General features: G+C 34.6%; 1 long non-coding RNA gene across 1 annotated transcript; it reads left to right on the top strand.

The window, feature by feature from the left end:
• Positions 1-1,530: 1,530 nt before the first annotated feature.
• LOC132602316 (uncharacterized) lies at positions 1,531-4,935 on the top strand. The gene is made up of 3 exons (XR_009567729.1): positions 1,531-2,219; positions 2,330-2,388; positions 4,415-4,935. It is a non-coding gene; the product is annotated as an uncharacterized LOC132602316 (long non-coding RNA).
• The last annotated feature ends 3,050 nt before the right edge of the window (positions 4,936-7,985 follow it).

Raw genomic sequence — 7,985 nt, 5'->3', positions numbered from 1 at the left:
TTGGGTTTTTCTCTTCTTCTGCTGCATCTTTTATCTAAAGGACAGGTATGTTTTGTTTTTTCTATGTTTTATGGGCAATTTCTTTCTTCTTTATCTCTTTCTTTGTGTTTTCTGACATTAAATCTGAAATAGAAGTTAAGAAATCTGTGTTTTTTTGCTTATTATCTAAAGAACAGAGCGTCGTTAAGTGTTTTCTTGCTAAAATCGAAGTTGGGTGTTTTGAAAAACTGTTGGGTTTATAATTTATTTGAAGTTTAAGTGTTGGGTTAGAGAAGAATTAAGAGAAGAATTTTGTTATGGATTTTTTATGTTATGTGTGTGATAAAGCTAGAACGAGGAAACTGGCTAGTAGTATTAGTTTTCTAATTATTTTAGGTTAGCAGGTCAAGAAAGCCTGTGGGTCTGTGAAATTAAATAATGGTGGGTCTGTGAAATTAAATAATGGACTACTCATCCCATTAAATTAGATTTTGTGGGAACATATATCAAATTCTTGTGGTTTTGTTCTTGTAAGGCTAATAATCTGAGTTGAATTATTTTGAGATTTTTATAAAAAAAAAAAACAAACAAGAAAGTAGTGTGTAAATGTAATTTGTGGGCAAGAAAGCAGACCCTTCGATCTTTAGTTGCCTTTCATGGCGTGGTGGGTAGACTCTTTATCATGGTCAAGCTAAGAGTCAAAAAGAACACCTTCAAAGAAAAATTATACTGTAATTAGAAGATAGCCTATCTAGGAGTTTAAGAAAGAATCCATCTAGAGGTTTGACAGTCAATCTAAAATTAGAAAGACATCAGATTCGGGTTTGGAAAAGAGAAATTACACCTACCACTTTCAAAATTACACATATACACCACTGAATTGGAAGTTAAGCATTTTTCTTATTGATGATAATTTTGGTTTTCTCTGCTCTAGCTCTGCTGCTGTCTCAATATTCTCACTCTCGATCTATTTCATGTAAGCTTCAAGACTGTTAGGGGCATCATTCATCTCGTTCACTTTTTGGTCTTTTTTGTCAAAGAAATTTGATTACGAGGTATCCAAAATTTGAGTTTAAGTCGATTTGTGATTTTGTGATGTTCAACTATGGCGAGTTCTGATTTGCAAAATAAAGTTTAGTTATATTTTTTAAATCATTTTGATGATCTCTGACTGATGGCAATTATTTTTTAAATTAAACGTTCAATCTACTGACCTCGTAGCCTGATACTTCACACATGTTAAGACGAAAAGTCAATTGTTATTTATTCAGCAGCTTAAAAGATTTCATGATCTGCTGCCAAAGCACTCCTCATTTAGCATTCAACAAAGGTATTTTCTATTTCTTATTCCTGTTAGGTGCGCGGTTCTGCTTTAAGAATAAGATTTATGGCTCAATCTTTTTAAATTTAATGTCTTACGAATAGAATTATTTGATGTATGGGCTGTAATATGTATACAGATCATTAATATTCTTGTTATTATTTGATCCCAACTGCTATTCAGTACATTTTATGTTATTTTTCTTATTAATAGTGAGGCGACTTATCAGTTTGAATTATTATGACTTGAAGGATATGAGTGACAAATTGGGTGAGAGATTGTTGAATTATGTAACTTTATCTTGGTAATTGTTATGAATTGAAGGATATGGGTAACTTATGCATTTGTGTAACCGACGTCTATTTTCTCTTCTTGGATATTGTTCCTAATGGATTGATTAGAGTGTATGACAGATTTATTGCTCGTCTTATCTACAAAACTGGTGCTATCTATTCCAGCAACAAATATGACCTGTAGCATAGCTCAAGTAGCTAACCGTCTAAGTTGAATGAAGCAGAAAGATTAGATGGGGCTTTTATTAAACGGACACAATCTTTATTTTGTTCTTTTATCAAATAGCTTTGGTTCAAAATGCAGGAAAATATGTTGTAGGTGGGAAATATAAAACAAAGTTTCTAATTTTACCATTTCACAGAAGACTGAAACATTGCAGTTAGTTCTAATAAGTCTAACAATCAAGACAAGCCTCATCAAATAGGAGGAAGAGGTGAGAAGCACAACTTTCAGGCAAAGCAGATCAAACGGGAATCTTAACAAGAAAAGGAAGGATGAAGAAGATGCAAGCAATGAATCCTGCAATGTTTTTGGTCTATAAAGTTTCACTAGGATTCCTAATGAAAGCTTCACATAGAGCTTCATAGGAAGCTTGTTGCAGCAGTTAATTATTTATGCATTGGAGGTGATTTTCTTTAGCATCACTGTGGTTAGTCTTTGTGAATCTTTTATTATATGGATACATCCATATTAATGGACTAATTTTTTCGTCCTGTTTCTAATGTCCGTAAGAAGATTTTGACCTGATGAATGTTGAAGGAGTTACAAGAGGGAATGTGGCAAGCCATCTCCAGGTATCTTTATATATATTTTCATATGTTTCCTTTAATCTGCTTTATATTTTTACAAATGGGATATATGTATGCAATCCATGTACATTGTTTATGAATTTGAATTTGGTTGGCTCTTTAACTAAGCATGAAAAGAATTATATATCCTTTCTTTTATTACTTTGCTCTCTATATTCAACTTTTAGACTCCATCATAAAATCTGCCTTTTGTCGATATCTTTTCTTTGAGGAAGTGATGTAGTAGCCGTCTATTCTGCTTAAACGACAGGTTTGTACTGCGTAACTCTCTTTTGAAGCTTTTCATTGTCAGGGAAAAAAAAACCTCTCTTTTGAAGCTTTTTGTGTAGTGCCACTAAATTTTTCTTCAAGTTACACAAGTTTATTTGAGACTGTGAATTCGAAAGTTAAAGAACGTAAGCATGAATCTAAAAACCGAGAGCAGAAAATCTTGTGAGGTTTAGGCAAAAATTTTCTGAGTTTACTGCCTAGAAAATAGAACCTTCTGTTGTATAAAACACTGTTAGGATCAAAGGTGCTATGCTGTTACATCTCCTTGTCAAGGTGTACTGTCTTAAAGGCTGTTGTGGCACTTTTAAATTCATTGTTGGGACAACCTTGAGATCCTTTTGAGTGTTGTTGAACTGAGAACATATTGCTGCACTTAGTTTCTATTTTGAGAACTAAGGTGCCATAGCATTTTGGCCTAATAGTTTCACTCTTAGGACATGTGCTGCTACATTTTATGGGCTGCTGTTGTATTTGTGATTTGGCCATTACATCTGATAAATTAAGCTCCTACATATCTTGGTGTTGGAACTGTTGTGCTATAAGGTTACTTGCTGTTCCATTTTGAACTAAGGTTACTTGTGCTATAAGGTTACTTGCTATAAGGTTACTTGCTGTTCCATTTTGAACAAAGCCTTAACTGTCAAAAAGTGTGGCCTTCATGAAGTTGCTTTATCAAAAAGTGTGGCAATGCTGAAATGCAGTGCAAAAATGCTAAAAATATTGTACTAAAATGCTGAAACGTAGTACAGAAATGCTTAAAAACCTGTGCAGAAATGCGGAAAATGCAGTGCAGAAATACAAATACGCAGTGCAGAAAAAAATCACTGCTGAAGCACAACACTAAAAAAATACTGAAACGCAGTGTAGAAAATCATGCAGAAATGCTGAAAAACTGTGCAGAAATGCTGAAAATTGTGCAGAAATGCCGAAAAAGCTGTGCAGAAAATGCAAAAAATGCAGTGCAAAAATACTGAAACTGCAATACAGTGCAGAAATTCAAATATGTAATGCATAAAAAAAATCACTGCTGAAGCACAACACTACAGAAATGCTGAAACACAGTTTAGAAAATAGTAAACTGCAGTGCAAAAATACAGAAACGCAATGCAGCAAAAAATACAGTGCAGAAATATAAAAATGCAGTGCAGAAATACAGAAAATGCAGTGCAGAAATACTAAAATGTTAGATGCTGATCTTGAGAACACTTGCTATATACTAGATGCTGAACTGTCATAATTACTGGTGTGATAAAGATAAGCAGCTGCACTTATTCATGGCCACATCATGATGCCTTACTTGGGGAGAATTGTTGTTGTATATATGTTGCTACGGTTTTACTATAGAATAGTTGATGTTGGGCTGGAGATAAAATTGTTATACTTGAGCAATTTCAAAGGTCAAAAACTACTAGTCTAAGGTTGTTGGAAAAAGCTGCCTCATGTTGATACTCAGATGCTTACTTTAAATATTTTTCTTATTTTGAACATGATACTACATTTGTGGTTTAGGAACTCTAATTGTCTTTGTTTTCATGTTCTGTTACTTGACTATGAGACAGTTTATATGATCATTTATATCCAAGTTGTATGAAACTCTTTTTCGTTGGCATCATGAGACTTCAATTCCAACGAAAAATGGATAAATATCTGCTCCCTTATCTTTGGAATTCATTTCTCTTTTTATTTGGTAAAAATTGAATGATTAGTATTCTTGATGTTTTAATTTCACTACTTATTACAGGAAAGATATCAAGAAGTATTACGGGAAAAATCACAGTCTCAGTCTGATATTGATCAATGTTAAGCATATTACGAAGCTGCTGGGGGAACAAGGAAGAGAATAATATATGGTCTTGGATCTCAAGCACAAAGTTATTGTGGATCAAATCTTTGCGTCAATTCTGGCTTTAATCTTCAGCATCAGCAGCACCTTCAACTTCTCAATCAGCACCGACAGAAAATATGGAGGAGTTAGTGATGCGATTGATTCCTACACTGACTGATCGCTTGCTTCCTTTATTTATTGAGAAGGCACGCGGAGTGATTTTTTCACCATCACATCATCCAAATACTCATATCGACAAACCATCAGTTGTGACACCCATAGTGCCTCCTCCTACTATTGTTATCTGCTTTTTGTTGGAAAGAACAAAATTATGCACTAACAATACTTGATGGATGTGTGGGTTCTTTTGGTAGTTGATAGCTTGGTGTTGTCGGTGTTTTGGACTGAACAATTAGGATTCCGCTATCTATTTTGAATCTTTTTTATAAATATTATTTTATGTGAATGTTAGTTATTTTTAAGGGTATTTATTACTTTGTATTTAGTATGTTTCAACAGGTGTATTTAAAGAAAAAAAATCAGAAGAAAAATATTTGTGACAGATTTGCGACGGATTTTGGTCGTTGCTAGAGGGAAAACAGTAGGCTACAGATTGTCGCTAAATGCAGGCACAAATAATTCAAATATTTTGCGACAGATTAGCAACAATGGTTTTCATCGCTAATTTACTAAAACGACGAAATGAAATATGAAATTAGTCACGGAATTCATAACAATAGCAACAATATAATCCGTTGCTATAATGTGGAACGGATCTCATACGTCGCTACTCGGTCGCTAAGTTTGCTACGGATTTCATTTTTCCGTCGCTAATAGGTTAGCAACGCACAAAACCGTAACAGACGAAATTCTGTCGCTAATCCGTCGCAACACATGTTTAGCAACAGATATATGCTGATTAGCGACGGAATACATCCGTCACTAAACGCTGTTTTTTTTGTAGTGTTATGTATGTACTCAGTGGTCAACTAATATCTAGTTACTGTCCTGGGATCTATTGCCATTAAGATGGTCTTAACTCATGATTGCTACTGCTCTCTGCCAATCTCTGAGCACTCTTAATTGTTGTACTCTTTTGCCTTGCTCCTTATTTCTCTACTAGTAGACAAATTCTATTGTTCAGATATGGCACCCTTCCTTGCTTGCTTCTTTGGTGCAATTTTAGATTATCCCTTATTGTACTCGTCAACCTTATATACATACCATATCATATCCTTTTAATTCCTTGGTCAGATTATTTAATTCCTTACAATATCATCCTATTCCTTACTCCCTGGTCAGCTTACAGACCCTTCTTACTCCTTTCGTTACCTCTCAGAGTACGTTTCTGGACACTTAAATGTAACCAAAATTTCTCCGGTACGAGCGATTCGAACCATAGTCCAGAGACATAACATGTCGCATTGACGAGACTCATTCTCCTTCCTAAATTAGTCTCATAATATACCTGCATTTAATCCATTCTCACTTTTCTTAAACATTCTTGACATATCGGTTCATCTCGAAATTTAACTCCTTCAATCTAATATATTTCCCTCTCTTGAGCTTCGGAATATTGTATCTCATCTTAGAACTGAATTTGTTCTTCCCCCCTTTTAAAGGATGTTCTCATATACCGTAACCTTTGAGTGTTAACCGTCTTTGATAGTTATCTAGAGGACCTTAGCGATCCTTCAACTCCTTTATTTCATATAATGCCGAAGTTCTTTTCATCACATGGTTCAACTCCTCTATTCCATATAATGTCGGAGTTCTTTTCATCGCATGGTTTAACTTGTTTTCCTTTTTGCTAGTTGAGTTCTTGTATCAAATCAAAATGCTTATACATATCAGATACAATTCAAATGCCTTCTTTATTGTCTTTTCACTTCTACCTCTCTTGACTAGTAGTCCCCTAGGTTAATGAATTAATGGGGACATCGGAAGTCATTAGGCCCCTTATAGAGTGTCCGACTATACCACGCTCTTTTAGCCCTAGTCTTTCTCCACGACTATTTTCTTAATATCCTTAAAATTCTCCTTGCTATGGGTTCCCAATTCCAATTTATATCTACACTGTACCATTCAAAGTTGATATTCCACGCCATCCATTTCTACGACTCGTCCTTTTATTAGCTTAGCTCATTTTGTCCCGTAATTCTCCTTCATTACTTGTTGGCATCACAGCTAGGCATCATAATCCTTCTAGTGTTCTGTCGGCTCTTATTCTTATCATGAAATCCTCACAAGGTACAACCTTTTCTTTCTTCTTTCATCAAGTCTTCATCTTTCTTTCTGATACTACAACTTGCACACACACACACATATATATATATACATCTCAAATTTTCTCAGTTTCGTTCATGATCGCATTTTTGCATCTTTCACACAACCATTGTCTTATAATTTTAATTTTTTATCCTTTGGGCAAGTCTACTGAATCATTAACCTTCTTCTTGTTTTCGGCGGCCATATAATTCCCTTTAACCATTTCATTGACACCTCTTCCTTCCTTTAGTCCTCATAGTTTCTTTTGTTTTCCTTTACTTGTAAAACACCTATTTTCATTTTTCATCCATTACTCTTAGGTTAGGAAACCTTGGAGTGTTTCGTTACGAGTGAGAAACCCTTTTTGACGCTGAAAATCTCTTCTTGAGGTACTTTCTTCTCTTAAATAGGCGTACCAATCATGGGTTCACATCCATTCTCCTAGTTAAATCTCAGGAGCTTAAAATTCCCTCATCACTCTCACAAGATCTGTTTATTTCTTCTCAAGGATGCACCTTTATTTATTGTTTACAACCTCCTTTGTTCTAATTATAAAGACCTATAGGTTGGTTCCAGGGTACTCACGTTCATCCATTGTCACGTATAACATTACTCTATCTCTCGTTGATTTATTTAAATTTGATCCTACCGTCTACTTTCCTGCTTTCATCCTAACCTTTTCCTCAAATATATATTACCTGACCTTCAATGGGTATATGTTTTCCTTGTCCAAGTTTATCTCCCCTTCATGATATCATAACCTTCTTTTTCCTAATGCTTCTTCTTACATAGTTCGTCGCGTTACCGCTATCCGACTTTAATTCTCGAGAAAACTCAATCCTAATTCTCTTTGTAGTGCTTACTACCTCAATTTTGACATACAACACAATCAATATTTTTAACATGTCGTAACATCAATCATAAGGGTATATATAATACTCGATGCAGCCACTCGTGACTTACCTTTTATCGCTTTTCAATACCTTTTTCTTGCGAGATATCCTGTTGCCTTTTGATTTTGTCATAAATCTGTGGCTTTAATACATCTCCCCTCTCTTTTTGCCCAGCTAGCTAGACTCTTTTTTTTAAGCAAAGCCAATCAGCCTGATGCTGTTGGATTTTATTAAAATAAACAAAGATATTTACAGAACAAAAAGAAATGAAAATGAAATGAAATGAAAGAAAGATGAAAAAAGCTATACTACTCTATCCTAGGAGA

Source organism: Lycium barbarum, chromosome 7 (assembly GCF_019175385.1).
Source record: "Lycium barbarum isolate Lr01 chromosome 7, ASM1917538v2, whole genome shotgun sequence".
In the NCBI taxonomy this organism is placed as follows: Eukaryota; Viridiplantae; Streptophyta; class Magnoliopsida; order Solanales; family Solanaceae; genus Lycium; species Lycium barbarum.
Note: the sequence above shows the minus strand (reverse complement) of the source record. Positions and strands in the feature narration are given on the sequence as shown.